The 17,427-nt window shown below is 33.4% G+C and overlaps 1 protein-coding gene across 2 annotated transcripts in view; it reads left to right on the top strand.

Annotated features, from left to right (window-relative positions):
- Window positions 1-17,427, top strand: part of LOC136034082 (two pore potassium channel protein sup-9-like) — a 212,877-nt gene that overhangs the window by 69,805 nt on the left and 125,645 nt on the right. The gene's annotated exons all lie outside the window — the stretch shown is intronic.

Below are 17,427 nucleotides of genomic sequence, written 5' to 3'. Positions count from 1 at the left end.
GGTCTTTGTGGTTCCAGACTAACCTATTTCCTTTGACATTTTTACATTTGCCTGTGTTTATCCCTGTGTAATTTTAGAGCGTTTCTTTATGGGAGGTTTGAGTGTTTCTTTACTAATAACTCATGCACCACTACGCCACCAGAGGTCTATACTGCTGCGCATGCTTATCCTCCAACTCAATAAACCCCAACCACACATTAGCCACTCTAATCACACAATAAACATTATAAAAAGATCTTTGTCCAACTTAAGCTAACAGACTTTAGAAATCAACAGGGGTTTCTGTTTAAAAGGTCTTTAGATATTGTTTTTCTTCGCATCTCACTTAAAATTTCCGATCAACAAAATCAAACAAGGGTGGACAATGGAAAAACATATCAGTCTAAGCATAATAACTGGAAAAAACTACCAGCTTTCTCGCAATCCCTACATTCTGAGAAATTCTGGATGATATACAGGGTATGTACTTGTGAGAAACTAAGAAACTAAGGACAGTGTCATCTAGTATTACACCAAGATATTTCACAGACAGTACACTCTCAATACCATAAAATTCGACATTTAATTCCTTACCGAAGGATAACAATTTGGTGACCTACATAAATACCCCAATGAGATTTCTTATAATTCAGCTCCAGGTGACTAACCTTAATCTCCCTTTCTATCCTTGACATATTGTCTCTTGTCATAGTTAGTAATTCACTTTCCCTTCTTGCTGCTACCGCAAGACATGTATCATCCACAAACAGAATTAAAGCCCCATTTAGGGTTCAGTTATCTTTGGCTCATCCCAACTTTAATATACAACTCACCAAGGGCTAAGTATAGGTCATTTGCATATATTCAAAACAATAGCAGTCCCAAGGGGGACCCTTGTGGGACTCCACATCTTACCTTATGTTCAACTGATGATCCTTCACTTTCAAAAAAAAAGACTCAAATTTTTAAGATAAGAAGCAAAAAGTTGCGGCCCATTCTCGCGAATGCCTCCATTTTCTGATCTTTTCAATAAGATTAAATGGTCAAAAGTATCAAACACCTTTAATATATCTAGAAGTATTAAACCACCTTTAATTTTATTATCAAAGCTATCATTTACTATTGTAGTCAGGAACAGGATAGCATCCCCTGTAGAATAATTTCTATGGAAACCAAACTGATTCTTAAAAACTATCCACTCTCCCAAATATTAATTTCTCCATCATTCTTGAAAAAATTGAAAGTAGTAATAATAATAATAAATTATTTCTAATCCACTGCACAAAACAGTGTGAGGATAGTGGAGTAAAATGAGAGAAAATAAAAAAAAAATAAAAAAAAGAGAGTGAAATCGGTAGATGCCATTAAAATATTTTGGCTCTCCCTCTTGAAATTTAACAATTTTTTGCTCTTTTAAAGACGCTCGGAAATAACCCTTCTTTAAAACAACCATATTTTGCAAAAAAATTGCAAAATTGATTTCAATATCCTCAAAGATCATGCAGCAATGCTCTTCATTGAAAACAATAATAATAATAATAATAATTTATTCCAGAAAGATCCCGTGGGCCATAGGAAATTTATATAACAAAAACGAACAACAATTTGATTAACTATATCAATTACTTCTTCATCAGTCACTGTCGTAAGCCAAATGCTCATATTACTTGAAGGGCCCAGGAACTGTTCAAAAGTTCCATCCTCAGTACAGACTTCAATCGAATTTTTTTTTGCAACCTATATTAGAAAAATGGGAAGTCATTCATTCTGCAAATTGACCGAGGTCATCAGGCTGATTTAAATATGGTAACTTACTAGCATCAATTTCAATGATTTACTTAATTGTCAGCCACATTTTTGCTATATTACCTTGACAATTCTCTTATTCCTTTAAATAATATTCCGTTTTTAGCCTTCCTCAGGAATTTATTTAGAGCAGTATTATAATTCTTATACAATCTACTATCACACTCACTACCACCTACCACACTCAACTTATAGTGGCAATGTCTTCGATTAATTGAATTAACTAAACTTGGCGTTATCCATTATTTCCTTGGTTTATTTCTTCTTTCTAGAACTATGTTTTTTCTTCAGACACTTTTCCTACAAAAGGTTACTTATTTTCTGATATCATTAATCTGACTTTGCAGAAAAATTACAAATCAAAATTCTCCAGCCTTTTTTTTTAACTAAGTCTTACTAATATATGTCTTACTCATATAAAATTGCTCATTACGAATTTTTGGAGACCTACGCGTAAATCCATTAACTTCGAAAACCGTCATTATTCCACAATGGTCAAAAACATCATTAGGGATAAAACACAACCTTTTATAATTAAAAGAAAATGAAGTGTATTAAATAAAGAAAGAAATTGAAGATATGTTTTGAAAAAAGCAAAAAATCCTTTCCAAAAATTCTTTCAAAATTCTTATACACTCTACTATCACACTCACTAGGACTTATCACATTCAATTTATAAAGGCAATGTCTTCGATTAATTGAACTTACTTAACTTGGTGTTATCCATTATTTCCTTGGTTTATTTCTTCTATCTAGAACTATCTTTTTTCTTCGGAAACTCTTCCTTCAAAAGGTTACTTATTTTCTGATATCAGTAGTAGTAGTAAAGACTGTACTATACCCTTAAGGTCCAAACCGGCGGTGCTAATCTCCGTTTCTTGGCCCTTCAGCCAGAAAGTGCAATGAGGGACTGGGGGCCAAGCATCCTTTGCTTTCACACACCCTTCCTACTTACCTTCCCCAGATTTCTCTAGGTACCCATTTAGGGCTGGTTCAACTCTGGCTGAGCTTACAGAGTCACGCCACTGACCCCCGTCCCAAACTAAATAACTGGTCACAACTGGGATTGAACCCGTGCCCACTGATCATTGGTCTCTCTGACTACTGATCTGATATCATTGGTCTGACTTTGCAGAAAATGACCAATCAAAATTCTCCAGCCTTTTTTTTGTAAACAAAGAAGTCTTACTTATATAAAATCGCTCATTATGAATTTTTGGAGACCTACGCGTAAATCCATTAATTTCGAAAACCGTCATTATTCCAAAATGGTCAAAAACATCATTAGGGATAACACACAACCCTTTATAATTAAAATCTACAAAAATATTATCAATCAACGTCGTAGAAGTGTCAGTAATTCAGGTACAAATATTAATTGAAGGATTCATATTAAAAGAAAATGAAGTGTATTAAAAAAGAAAGGAATTTAAGATATGTTCTGGAAAAAGCAAAAATTTCTGTCAAGTTAGGAAAAATCCCATATGAAACTAATTCAGAAATGGTATCTAATGCTTCGGTTAATCTTAAAAGTAAAAGTTGATTCCGAGAAGGAATATATTTAAATTTTGAAAAATTAGCTTGAAACTTCATAAGATTAGATTTATTCATCATAAAATACACATACAATATTACAATTTACTATTCTCCCAAAGGCTCATTGGCCTGTAAAAGACAAACGTGTCACTTGCTCAGACAAAAGAAAAAGACAGAAAAATTGAAATAGTCACGGAAAAATTGAATAGTCACAGAGAAAAAAAAAGAGGAAAAGAAAACATAAATAAAATTAAAACTATAGAAAAAAACTAAATAGATTGAATAGACTAAACTAACTAAGTAGATTAAGTAGACTCCAATAAAATAATAATAAATATTAAAAAAATTAATAGATAAAATAACATAGGAATTTTCATCAATTTCTTTAAAAAAATTTTGCAATTCTTTGGCTTTTGTAACAAAAAGCCAAAGAATTTTTAACAATTTCTTTCGAACAATCCAAATGAATAGCACCTTCAAGCTGACTCAGGAAACTTATTCCATACAAAATGACTTGCAACTAAGGGATTAAAATCTGACCTTACACAAGAAGTAAAAGGAACTTGATTATGATTTTTGTATCGCGAAGATTATAATTATTCTGATCAGAGGTAAAAGACGGTGGAACACCTAGGGGCCAGAGAAGGTCACCATGAAGCTGAGAAAAAGTAAAACATGCACACAACAACATATACAGTGACTTGAGATTAAGTAATGGGATAACTCCTGAACGAATAGTTTCCTGAATGAGGTTTCTAGCTTTATTGTGCTGAGGTTTCATCAAAACTGCGGTGGATCGAAACGAAAACTACACTATGGTGGAATCACCATAGCTGAAAAACTCAAATTGTAGAAATACAGTCCCCCTTCTTGAGCAAGAAGGAAAATTACTTATTTGCATATAATGCAGTGATGTTTCTTCTTTTTTATTTTTTTTTCGCCACTAGTGAGGCAGAGAAATTCACAGAGAGGTTCTTAGTGGCTTATTTGAAAACTAATTTTTCAATCTGTGTGTTTTTTTTTACTCACCTCTACTGGGGCACTGAAACATTGTGAAGAGATGTATAAGGGCTCATCTATTAAAAGTTTTATTCTTTACTCCCTGCCATGAAGCCTAGTTCTCTCTATATTCATTTTTATGACCCTTTTCCATCCCATTTGCGAAAATCTGCTTTTCGTTTGGCCAAAAAGTAGAGTCTCTAGCAATTTGTAATCATTCATCTATAAAACGCATCCTAAACTTATAAACCTTTTGATTCATATAGCCCTAGAAAGAAGGACTGAACTTTATTTTTCGCAGTTTGTAATATGGTATAGAACAGTATATTTTAAACAAAAAACCTCAGGGCCATGGCCCCCAAAAAAACGTACAAATACAACTAAAGGATTCAATATCAACTTTCATCAAAGCAATTAAAATACAGACAACCATTCAAAGAAAATGTTGACTTTTCACTTTTATTAACATAATGAACAAAAATATAAACTATTACAGGTATAAATCACTACGCTAGGGAAAAATTTAAATTTCGCTAATGCGTAGTGATTAACTAAATACACATTCATAAAGGCATCTTAAATTAATAATAACAATAAAAAAAACATATAAATGCTCCTAGAAGCATCCTACACTAATTAAAATAATAATGAAAAAAGTTTAAAGACACCACCCTCTCTCAAACACCGCCAGGGTAACAACCACCATCCAAATACAACTCTATCCATCCCAACCCCTTCAACTTGCTCCTCCCTCCTGCCCTATAGCTCACTCCAATCGCTCAAAATAAAAAAAATAAAAAACTAATTCCACAACAAATACTCTCTTAGTCTTTTTTTTAAACTGTGGGAGGTGCTCAGCAACCCTAACACTCAGAGGAAGTGAATTCTATACAAAAGGGGTAAGATACTTCAAAGTAAAACAAGCTATTGCACTATTTTCAATATCTAGAACCAATTTATTACATCTTCTTCTATCATGCTTATGAACAGAACTTCTAAAACGGTAACACTCACTATTAGTTTCTGAGGCTAGATTGTGCACATAATTAAGCACAAGCATCACCGCCTGATAGTCCCTCATCTGTTCAACATTGAGCAGACTCTAAGAATTAAAGCATGCACTGGTGTCTTTAAAAAATTTTACATGCTTCTCAATTATTCTTGCTACTTTGTTCTGTAAAATTTGCACAAGCTTTTAATTAACATAAACATTGCTGCTCCAAACTAAACATGCATATGTACCCGTATACATATATACGGGTAGATTAATTCAAAACATATAGTGCGAAGAGCAAGTTTCGACAACGTATGCTTCTTTCTTCTGAGAATGCCAACTCGTGCAATTTTTGCGGAAATAATGTCGCTATGATGCTTCTACGAAAGATTAGAATCAATATGGAAGCCAACGTACGGCAGTGATTTAACTTGTACAGCAGGCTTTCATCCAATAGAACTTCACTAATTACATCAACAGAATCACCCACTCTACAGAATGTCAGTAATAACTTTTTCTTTGCATTCACGAACAGCAAACTTAAACTTTTAAACACCTCCAATCTTTTGAGAGCATCATTAGCTTTTACTACTAAATCACCATCTGATTTTGTAAATACTGTTAGCACGGTGTCATCCGCAAAAGAAGTAATACATACATTCTTGTAGATAAAAGCGCATCATATCCACGTAAACTAGATAAAGTAAAGGGCCTAGCACAGAGCCCTGAGGTACACCACAATTCAAAAGAAAAGACGATGAGACTACATTATTTAAAACGACTTTAAGGGACCTACCGTAAAGACAGCTGTCAAACCCTCTTGGGTAAACTCCATTTATTCCAAGACTTCTCATTCGATGAAGCAATACTTGGTAGTCAACCATGTCAACAGCTTTTCTAATGTCAATGAAAATAAACACAGGTACGTTACCTTAGTTTAATGCACATTAGATTTTTGAATCAGGTGTTGTAAGGTGTGCGTCGTGGAATGACCCATGCGAAACTCAAATTTTGTCTGAGTCAAAAGCCTATCCATCTGAAGGAAATTATACAGCCGTTTATCTACCACTCTCTCCAGTATCTTTGAAAAAATAGGTAGGATTGATATGGGTCTCCAGTTTTCTATATCTGACTTGTGACCACCTTTGTGAAATAGAATGAACTTTGCCACCTTAAACTGCATTAGAAAACTTTCCTTAAATCTAACGCACGCAAAAAAAAACAACAAAGCCATCATATAACACCCTTACCCACACGAATAAACTGCCGTCCTGGCCGAGTGGGTTGGTGCGCTGGATTCGGGATCCCTTGTCTGAGAGGACGCAGGTTCGAATCCCGGTGCACCCGATTCTTCAGTTTGGGACGGGGGTCAGTGGCGTGACTCTGTAAGCTTAGCCAGAGTCGACCCAGCTCTAAATGGGTACCTGGAGAAATCTGGGGCAGGTAAACTGGAAGGGTGTGCGAAAGCACAGGATGGCTGGCCCCCAGCCCCCCATTGCACTTCCTGTTTGAAGGGCCAAGAAACGTAGATCAGCACCGCCGGTACGGACTGTAAAGTCTAATGCCGTATCTTTTACCTTTACCTTACACGAATAAACTGTGTCAGATTCTTACTATTAATAAAAGACTTATTTTCCAGTGATTTTTCAACCCAAGGCTCATCCTCCTCATCCACTTCAAAAATTTCCTTTCTCCAGACTCTTAATCCTTCACACTGCCCCAGAAAATGCGATAAATTTTATTTACATTAACTACAAAATATTGGCTGGATTTTTGAACAAATTCAAATATATGACAGGGAATGCAGATGTATAATTTTGCACTTCAAATACGAGCTCAAATTCTTTTGATGTCTCACATCATCACTTGCCTTGTAACGTACATCTGTTGATTTTATATACTGTGCTGATTTAATAAACAATCATCGTTCGCCTTGTTACGTATTTTTGTTTTTTTTTCATAAATTTTGGTTGTAAACACGGTAGACTTGACTTTGACTTCGGCATTAATTTTTTTAATGAATTAAAACTATCAAAATTAATTGCATAAAACATCAAAAATTTCTGACGATAACACTATTTGTTCTGGAATTTATTTTACAGAATAATCTATTATTCTTGGGTGGGGATTGCTGGCACCTTTTTCTTCTTTTTTGTTATCTTCAAGAAATAGATTATTTATAATAGGACTGAAAATTTCCAGCTAAATCTTTTCCTAATTCAAAAAATATGGTTTCTAATGACTTATCAGAGCAAGATCATTTTCTCTATCATGTTTGCAGCTTCTGAGGCAACCTAGTAAAGAACGAACTTCAATCCCTATTAACAGAAAATTTAAAGCATGTTTTAAAGAAAACTTTCAAACGAGGAGGAATTGCCGTTTGAAGCTTATTCGGGAATAGTAATTGTTATTTTGGGTAATATTATTAGTAAAAGTTGAGTGCCTAAGCAAATTCATGTTAATCATGAAAAACAGCCTGAGATCCCTCGAAAGGATGTTGGATTAAACTGAGATTTGCAGTGCAACAGCCTCTTGAGCAAAAAGGAAAATAACTTTTTCATTTGTGCAGGAGTAATGTGTCTTTTTTTTTCTTTTTTTGCCGCTAGAGGGGCACTGAAAAACAATAAAGAAATGTTTAAAGTCTCATTTGTGCATATGTTAAATCTTATATATGTCTACTCAACAAAAAGGTAGACAAATATAGCTAGAAAAAATAGAATTTAGCAGAATTGTAGTCATACTCTTAGAATGGCTATAGACTACATAGATTCTAAAAGAAAAACTTACTGAAATGAAATAAAAAAAAATCGGGCATGAAATTATTTTGAATCACTTAATGGCAAAAGGTTTAAGCTTCTGCTGAAGGGGCATCAGGTTATGATGTGGAGAGTAAAAGACTAAAACTGCATACCATAACAAGCGGAGTGAGTGACTAGAGTCACCAAAAAGCTGATAAAGTGAATTTTCTGTAAAGCTGGCTTTTTGCCATAACATAGATTTATCCTATCTGTGAAGGTTTAAAGCTGTTCCTACTGTCTTTATTTTGAAATAAAATAGTTTAAGTCCCGTAAAATAAATTTACAAGCCCATTATATAGTCTGGAATTGAAAGCCCTTTTACTTGACAATATATTTTTTGAACATTAGAGATTCATGAAGTAAATGTATGTTGAAGTTTGAGCATTTTATCCTTCTTTCTGTTCTTATTTAACTATTTTGAGACTCTATTGCTTAATCTCTTTGAAATTCCAGGCCCTCCAGCAGTTGTGCTCAAGCCTTAAGCCTTATATTTCCAAGCAGAAATCAATTACATGAGCCACCACACGGTTTTGCCAGCCTTGTCAATGCTTTATATATCTTTTTCTACATCGTTAATTCTTGTGATAATGAGTATGTTCTGTAGTTGAACTGGGATTTTATTTTAAGGTTATTTATAAAGGCGTAAAAGCCAGCTTCAAAAATAAGATTAAAAGGAAAATTTCTTAAAAGATTCGAATTTCAAAATTTTGATTTCTAAAAGCAATGCATTCCCACGGTTCCCTTTCCATTCCGCTCTTGTTTAGCTTTTATGTTGTTAATCCATTAAGAATAGGGCTCCCCTTTGTCTTCAGGATAGATGGCCAGATAATCTTAGTGAACGTTTTTGCAGATCCACTTTGTATCCAAAATTTTATGGTAGCCAATAGTAAGTAATGAGCAACCTTTGTGAATCGTAGCGAAGAATTTAAAACAGAAGTTTGTCTGTACAACCTAGGCGCCTACGGTATATATCAAGATTATATTAGTGATAATATGTAAAATAAGAGTCTGTTATTTTTTATTTTACCCAGACATTTTACACGGAGCAGCAAAAATTTGCACTTCTTCGGTGATCAGTTTTCGGTTATTAATCAAATACGTTAGGAAGTTGCTTCTTGTGCTCACTGTCATAAATTTGTCTATTATAATTTGCTTTTGTGACAAAGCCAATAGAGGTTGAATCAATTTCATTTTGAAAGTTGATAGATGCTTCTTCTGTTGAGGCCATTGAGAATTAAATTTACCTAGGAGTGTACATTTTTTTATACCACAGTTCCCTTCAATTTTTCCCAACGTTCCTGTTTTGTTCGTATCCACCTCAGCGACTTTCTTGATATTTTACCAGTCTCGGGGAAGGCCTTGTTGCAGTTTAATTATCTCCTTATACTCTTGGCAACGAGCAGGTGGTTTTTTTTGTGTGTCAGAAATAGGTAAAAAAATAAAGAAAAACTGGAAAAAGTACCCTTCAGAATAAGAATTCGAAAAGGATGAAAAAGTAATTGCAAAATAGTTGATGGGATTGGTTTAGACACTATCCTTATTCTTTTCAGTGTAGATGTCCGAACTAACTCCACCTGTAAGCAACAATCTGAGCTTCATTTACTCGTTAAGAATTATACGTTGTACATAAACATGAGCCAAACAAATCAACAGTTTTCAATTTAATATGTTAATTTAATATGTCTTGTAAAACAAATCGGACGCTATGTCTACCCTGAATGATGGAGAAAATGCCGAGGTACTTCCCGAATACTGTGTAAAAAGAAACTGGAAGCAGTTTACTGCATAACTGCTGGAGCTAGTGAAAGAAGTCTTTGGTATGTCAAACACCTCACAAAATGCTGGATCAGGCAAAAAACAATCAAGTTGCCTGATAAGTATCGAGCGTCTTCTCCGAAAAAGAACATAGAAACTGAAGAGTACAGATTTAGAAATCATCCAGAATATTCCGCTACAAAAATTCTATCCTGATCTCCCTCAAATTTCAAAGCACCCACTTTCAGAGTCATACTAGACTATTAGCTTTGTATTCTTCCAAACTTTCTTCTGCTGCGTAGACAAAACTTTTACCTTCCTAACTCTGCTTTTAACATCTTCTCTATTTCCGTCATTCTTAGTCACAATGTTACCTAGGTAAGTGAACCCACCCACCTCTTCACTGCTTCCGTGGCTCTTGTTAATAATGCTGCCGTGATAAGCGAAGCAATCCACTTGTCTAATTTTCTCGTTTCTTAGCGTCCCCTACTCTAAATTACGCTGCCTGGTAATATTGAGAGTATTTCTTTTTCAACCACTCAAAAAAAAAGAACTCCGAAAATGCCTTCATTATACTAGCATTTCTATCTAGGACACTCAAATCGTCTGTATAATCTATATTTAGGTGAATTATATGTATATATGTACATTTATACGTATAATTAATTTAATCAATCAAGCTAGATGATCTAAAATAAAAAAATATAATCTAAGTCTTTATGAATTTTAACTTGCCATTTGTAAGACATGTTCTTTTTTCATGTTTTTGGTATGTTATTATTTTTTTGATTATAATTTTAATTTGAGAATAAAATTCTAATAGCAATTGATAGCTGAGATTCAGCTGTATCTTTTAACAGATTTATATTTCCTTTTTTCAATAAAATGAAAAAAAAAGGCCAAAAGTAGCAAAACACTTACCAAACATTAAATTCAAACTGAAAATTAAGAGAATATTCAAAAATAAGTTTTTCTTTTCCATCCCGGAATCCCCTCCCTATAAAAAATCTAACTCCAACAGTAGCATATGCAATTTACTGATTACGAAATAATTTGCTATGTTTTAACTATCATGGTTTCAAGAAGAGCTGCAACCTAATAAAGAGCTAACGACTGCCAAAAATAATGGAAAGTTTTAAAAAGTATTTAGGTCAAAATTGTCTAATGCAAAAACTTGCTTTAAAAATCTAATGCAGGAATGCTAGCTACTTTTTCGATTTGTCTTAAAAGTAAAACTTTATTGCGAAAGCGTATTTAAGGGAATCTAAAAAAGAACAAGAGACCCCGCAAAAATGGCGTAAGATCAAAATTGAAAATCTTCTACTGGAATCATCATGGCTGTAAGCTCTTTGTAAGAGAAATATGTCTTGAATAACAAGAAAGTTTCTTTTTTCTCATGGAAAACACTGATATGTCTCCGTTGCGATTTTTTTTTTATTCCAAGAGTAACCATACCAAACCACTGGTCACAGAATCTTTAAAAAGGTATCATTCGAAAGGAAATCACAAAACTTAATGTCCATAATAAGCAAGAAAATAATTTCTACCACAACCAAGTTGTGTTTTCTGTAATTTTATGTCACAAATATCAGTTCTCGCCAAAAGAGTGTTAAAATGGCAGCCAATGGAAACTTTTAGATAGTCTCTATTTTTATGGTCTAAAGCCCCTCACCTTTAGAGCATTTCATCTTTGAAAACCATAGCAAAGGGACTATCTATGGCATTCGTGCCACAAAACATCAGTATCACAAACAAATTTTAAATTAAGCCTGTAATTTTTTATGGTCCAAAAAATTTCAAAAAGAAATTTTAAGCCCATCGTCCTGAAAAAGAGCAATAAAATGTAACGCGTATGTCCCAGTGAGAACCGGGTTTATTTATTAATCGTTAGCTGGTAATTGCACTAATGCTGCCGTGATGCAATATTGCTTGTTTTTTCAAACAGTTCGTGGTAACGAACTGTAGTAAGGAGCGACCTGGCTCAATAGTAACCAAAAATCTAAAAAAGGGAATTTTGATACCAATAGCTACATCAAAAGAATTGCATTTTAATGCTGATTTCATCAAGTTTAATCTTACTTATCAAAAGTTACGAGCCTGAGAAAATCTGCCTTATTTTAGAAAATAGGGGGAAACAACCCCTAAAAGTCATAGAATCTTAACGAAAGATTCAGCGTATCAGAGAACCCTATTGTAGAAGTTTCAAGCTCATATCTACAAAAATGTGCAATTTTGTATTTTTTTTTTGCCAGAAGGCAGATCACGGATGCGTGTTTATTTGTTTGTTTGTTTTTTTGTTGTTTTTTTTGTTTTTTCCCCAGGGGTGATCGTATCGACCCAGTGGTCCTAAAATCTTGCGAGAGGGCTCATTCTAACGGAAATGAAAAGTTATAGTGCTCTTTTTAAATTACCAAAAACATTGGAGGGCACCTAGGCCCCCTCCCACGCTAATTTTTAATCAAAAGAGCAAAAAACTGGTAATTGTTTATTTTTTTATATTTTGACAAGGGATTACAATAATTCAAGAACGTTAAAAAAGAAAACAAAAAGTTTAAAGCTTAGTAGACGATCTGTGTTGGAAATTGGACTTGCTTCAATAATCAAATATCTTAAAAAGGCTTTGTATGAAAAGATATATCAATATAAAAACTTATCTAGAGGTAAACCCAAAACACTACAATTCTCAAGTTTCATAAATGATAATTTGATGGAAGAAAAAGAAGCCTTTTCCCCACCATCTGAATAATTAACAGATCTACAACCTGGACCATCATGTAAGATTAAACCAATCAGGGCAGCTAAAATAACCCTTTACTGGGAGAAGGTTTGGAACTCACAAGACTTGTGGACACGACGGTGGGCCCTGTTCAGTATATAATTAAGCAGCCTTCTTCCTCCTCCACCTGTATTTGTAGTTCCGGGCGAGGTTGCCCCAGTTTTTATTATGGACCCCCAGGGAATACGTCCACCTTTGGTCCATGCCTTCTATATATATATCTTGTAGGGCGTTCCACTATCGCCACCTGGGGATGCACAGAGTGGCCTGGGGGAGACCCCTTAAAGCTGGCAATTAGTAAATACATTTTATTATAATTACAATTTGAAAATGAATGGAACAATTTAAAAAAAAATGCCGGAAGCATGGACATCAGAAAGAGCTAATCATTGTTTCACTTCTAAATAAATTTTTATATTTAATTGGTCTTCATAAATTTGACTTTTTAAGACAATCTTTCAGGGCCATATGATACCAAAGAGTGCAGTCTGGGTTTGTTTTTCATTAAAAAAAAAAAAAAAAAAAATCACACAAAAAGGGTGTTTTTCAATATAAACACACAGTGGACAAATTTCCCTCTAAATTTGAAATCCCGCTCTGTAGAATCCACCTGGAAACTTTCCTTACATTTGAAATAGCGACAGTATTTTTAATTTTAAGTGTTCAAAGAAAATGTGTGAATTATCAACTCAATCGTCGAGCATTGCTTGGTTTAGAATGACCAAAAAATCTGAACGATCATTGGGAGCAATTGTGGTAGAAACCTAAAACTTACCAGGAATGCCAATTGGATGGGAAAATTGACACCTAGAGTTTGAAAATTACCTTCCCCTTTGTATCTTTGTTAAAATAAACGAAATCTTAAACAATCACGCAAGGGTTTTCTTTGTTTATATCAGGGTATGGAAGGTATACATCTCTTGAAGGGGGTAGGGGGTCCCAATTTTTTTTTATTTCTAAAGTTTCCTTCACCAAGCAAAGCTCGGTCTATTAGTGCTGAATATTAAAACTGACAACAATAGGTACAGAGTATGGGCTGGTGCCGCTTATTTGTGAGCATAAAATTTCTAATTTGTAAGAAAAACATACAAATGTTGTTATGGGTAAAGAGTACCCATAGACTACCAGGTAAAGAGTATGGGCTGGTGCCGCTTATTTGTGAGCATAAAATTTCTAATTTGTAAGAAAAATGTACACATGTTGTTATGGGTAAAAAGTACCTAGAGAGTACCAGGTAAAGAGTATGGGCTGGTACCGCTTATTTGTAGGCATAAAGCTTCTAATTTGTAAGAAAAATATACATATATTGTTATGGGTAAAGAGTACCCATAGAGTACCAGGGAAAGTGTATGGGCTGGTACCACTTATTTGTGAACATAAATTTTCTAATTTGTAAGAAAAATATACATATATTGTTATGGGTAAAGAGTACCCATAGAGTACCAGGGAAAGTGTATGGGCTGGTGCCACTTATTTGTGAACATAAATTTTCTAATTTGTAAGAAAAATATACATATATTGTTATGGGTAAAGAGTACCCATGGAGTACCAGGGAAAGTGTATGGGCTGGTGCCACTTATTTATGAACATAAAGTTTCTAATTTGTAAGAAAAATATACATATATTTTTATGGGTAAAGAGTACCCATAGAGTACCAGGGAAAGTGTACGGGCTGGTGCCACTTATTTGTGAACATAAAGTTTCTAATTTGTAAGAAAAATATACATATATTGTTATGGATAAAGAGTGTCCATAGAGTACCAGGGAAAGTGTATGGGCTGGTGCCACTTATTTGTGAACATAAAATTTCTAATTTGTAAGAAAAATATACATATATTTTAATGGGTAAAGCGTACCCAAAGAGTGCCAGATAAAGAGTATGGACTGGTGCCCCTTATTTGTGAACATGAAAATTTTTAATTTGTAAGAAAAATATACATATATTGTTATGGGTAAAGAGTACCCATGGAGTACCAGGGAAAGTGTATGGGCTGGTGCCACTTATTTATGAACATAAAGTTTCTAATTTGTAAGAAAAATATACATATATTTTTATGGGCAAAGAGTACCCATAGAGTACCACGGAAAGTGTATGGGCTGGTGCCACTTATTTGTGAACATAAAGTTTCTAATTTGTAAGAAAAATATACATATATTTTAATGGGTAAAGTGTACCCAAAGAGTGCCAGATAAAGAGTATGGACTGGTGCCCCTTATTTGTGAACATAAAGTTTTTAATTTGTAAGAAAAATATACATATATTGTTATGGGTAAAGAGTACCCATAGAGTACCAGGTAAAGTATATGGGCTGGTGCCACTTATTTGTGAACACAAAATTTCTAATTTGTAAGAAAAATATACATATATTGTTATGGGTAAAGAGTACCCATAGAATGCCATGTAAAGAGTATGGGCTGGTGCCGTTTATTTATAGGCATAAAATTTCTAATTTTTAAAAAAAATATACATATATTGTTATGGGTAAAGAGTACCAGGGAAAGTGTATGGGCTGGTGCCACTTATTTGTGAACATAAAATTTCTAATTTGTAAGAAAAATATACATATATTGTTATGGGTAAAGAGTATCCATAGAGTGCCATATAAAGAGTATGGGCTGGTGCCGCATATTTGTGAGTATAAAATTTCTAATTTATACGAAAAAAAAATATATGCATTCTTCTCATTCACTTTATCCTACTTGCAGCAGACGTTTGGTACATCATGCTGATGGAGAGATAAATGTCACAGAAGTAGCACTGACGTTATGTGCAGTGCGTTACTACGTCACTACGTTAGTAATAATCCTGAGCACATTGACGTAGCACATCACAGAAGTAGCACTGACATCCCGTTTAGTGTGACTAATAATAGTAATAATCCTCAGCACAATTATGTCAATTCTTGTTTTTGGAGCTGGTTAAAAGAAATAGTGAAACGGCGAAAAGTCAGCATGGTTTTACATTTACCATTACCATTACCATTATATATTTTACATTACCATTATACATTATACTGTACAAACTATGTACAGTTTGTACATATCGATTAAAAGAAATATTTAGAAAAGTGAAACGGCGAGAAGTCAGCATTATTTTACATTTACCATTACCATTACCATTATATATTTTACATTACCATTATACAATATACTGTACAAACTATGTACAGTTTGTACATATCGATTAAAAGAAATATTTAGAAAAGTGAAACGGCGAGAAGTCAGCATTATTTTACATTTACCATTACCATTACCATTATATATTTTACATTATCATTATACATTATACTGTACAAACTATGTACAGTTTGTACATATCGATTAAAAGAAATATTTAGAAAAGTGAAACGGCGAGAAGTCAGCATTATTTTACATTTACCATTACCATTACCATTATATATTTTACATTACCATTATACAATATACTGTACAAACTATGTACAGTTTGTACATATCGATTAAAAGAAATATTTAGAAAAGTGAAACGGCGAGAAGTCAGCATTATTTTACATTTACCATTACCATTACCATTATATATTTTACATTACCATTATACATTATACTGTACAAACTATGTACAGTTTGTACATATCGATTAAAAGAAATATTTAGAAAAGTGAAACGGCGAGAAGTCAGCATGGTTTTACATTTACCATTACCATTACCATTATATATTTTACATTACCATTATACATTATACTGTACAAACTATGTACAGTTTGTACATATCGATTCAAAGAAATATTTAGAAAAGTGAAACGGCGAGAAGTCAGCATGGTTTTACATTTACCATTACCATTACCATTATATATTTTACATTACCATTATACATTATACTGTACAAACTATGTACAGTTTGTACATATCGATTAAAAGAAATATTTAGAAAAGTGAAACGGCGAGAAGTCAGCATGGTTTTACATTTACCATTACCATTACCATTATATATTTTACATTACCATTATACATTATACTGTACAAACTATGTACAGTTTGTACATAACGATTAAAAGAAATATTTAGAAAAGTGAAACGGCGAGAAGTCAGCATGGTTTTACATTTACCATTACCATTACCATTATATATTTTACATTACCATTATACATTATACTGTACAAACTATGTACAGTTTGTACATATCGATTAAAAGAAATATTTAGAAAAGTGAAACGGCGAGAAGTCAGCATGGTTTTACATTTACCATTACCATTACCATTATACATTTTAGATTACCATTATACATTATACTGTACAAACTATGTACAGTTTGTACATATCGATTAAAAGAAATATTTAGAAAAGTGAAACGGCGAGAAGTCAGCATTATTTTACATTTACCATTACCATTACCATTATATATTTTACATTACCATTATACATTATACTGTACAAACTATGTACAGTTTGTACATATCGATTAAAAGAAATATTTAGAAAAGTGAAACGGCGAGAAGTCAGCATTATTTTACATTTACCATTACCATTACCATTATATATTTTACATTACCATTATACATTATACTGTACAAACTATGTACAGTTTGTACATATCGATTAAAAGAAATATTTAGGAAAGTGAAACGGCGAGAAGTCAGCATGGTTTTACATTTACCATTAACATTACCATTATACATTTTACATTACCATTATACATTATACTGTACAAACTATGTACAGTTTGTACATATGTACAAGCTGTACATAGAGGCAGTTTTACATTTGTGGGTTAGTATTTGAGTCCAAAACGGAAAGAATAAGACGTTATCAGCGCTCACTAGTCGTTT

The sequence above is a fragment of the Artemia franciscana genome, chromosome 12 (genome assembly GCF_032884065.1).
Source record: "Artemia franciscana chromosome 12, ASM3288406v1, whole genome shotgun sequence".
Taxonomy (NCBI): domain Eukaryota; kingdom Metazoa; phylum Arthropoda; class Branchiopoda; order Anostraca; family Artemiidae; genus Artemia; species Artemia franciscana.
This window is presented reverse-complemented; position numbering and strand designations above follow the sequence as displayed.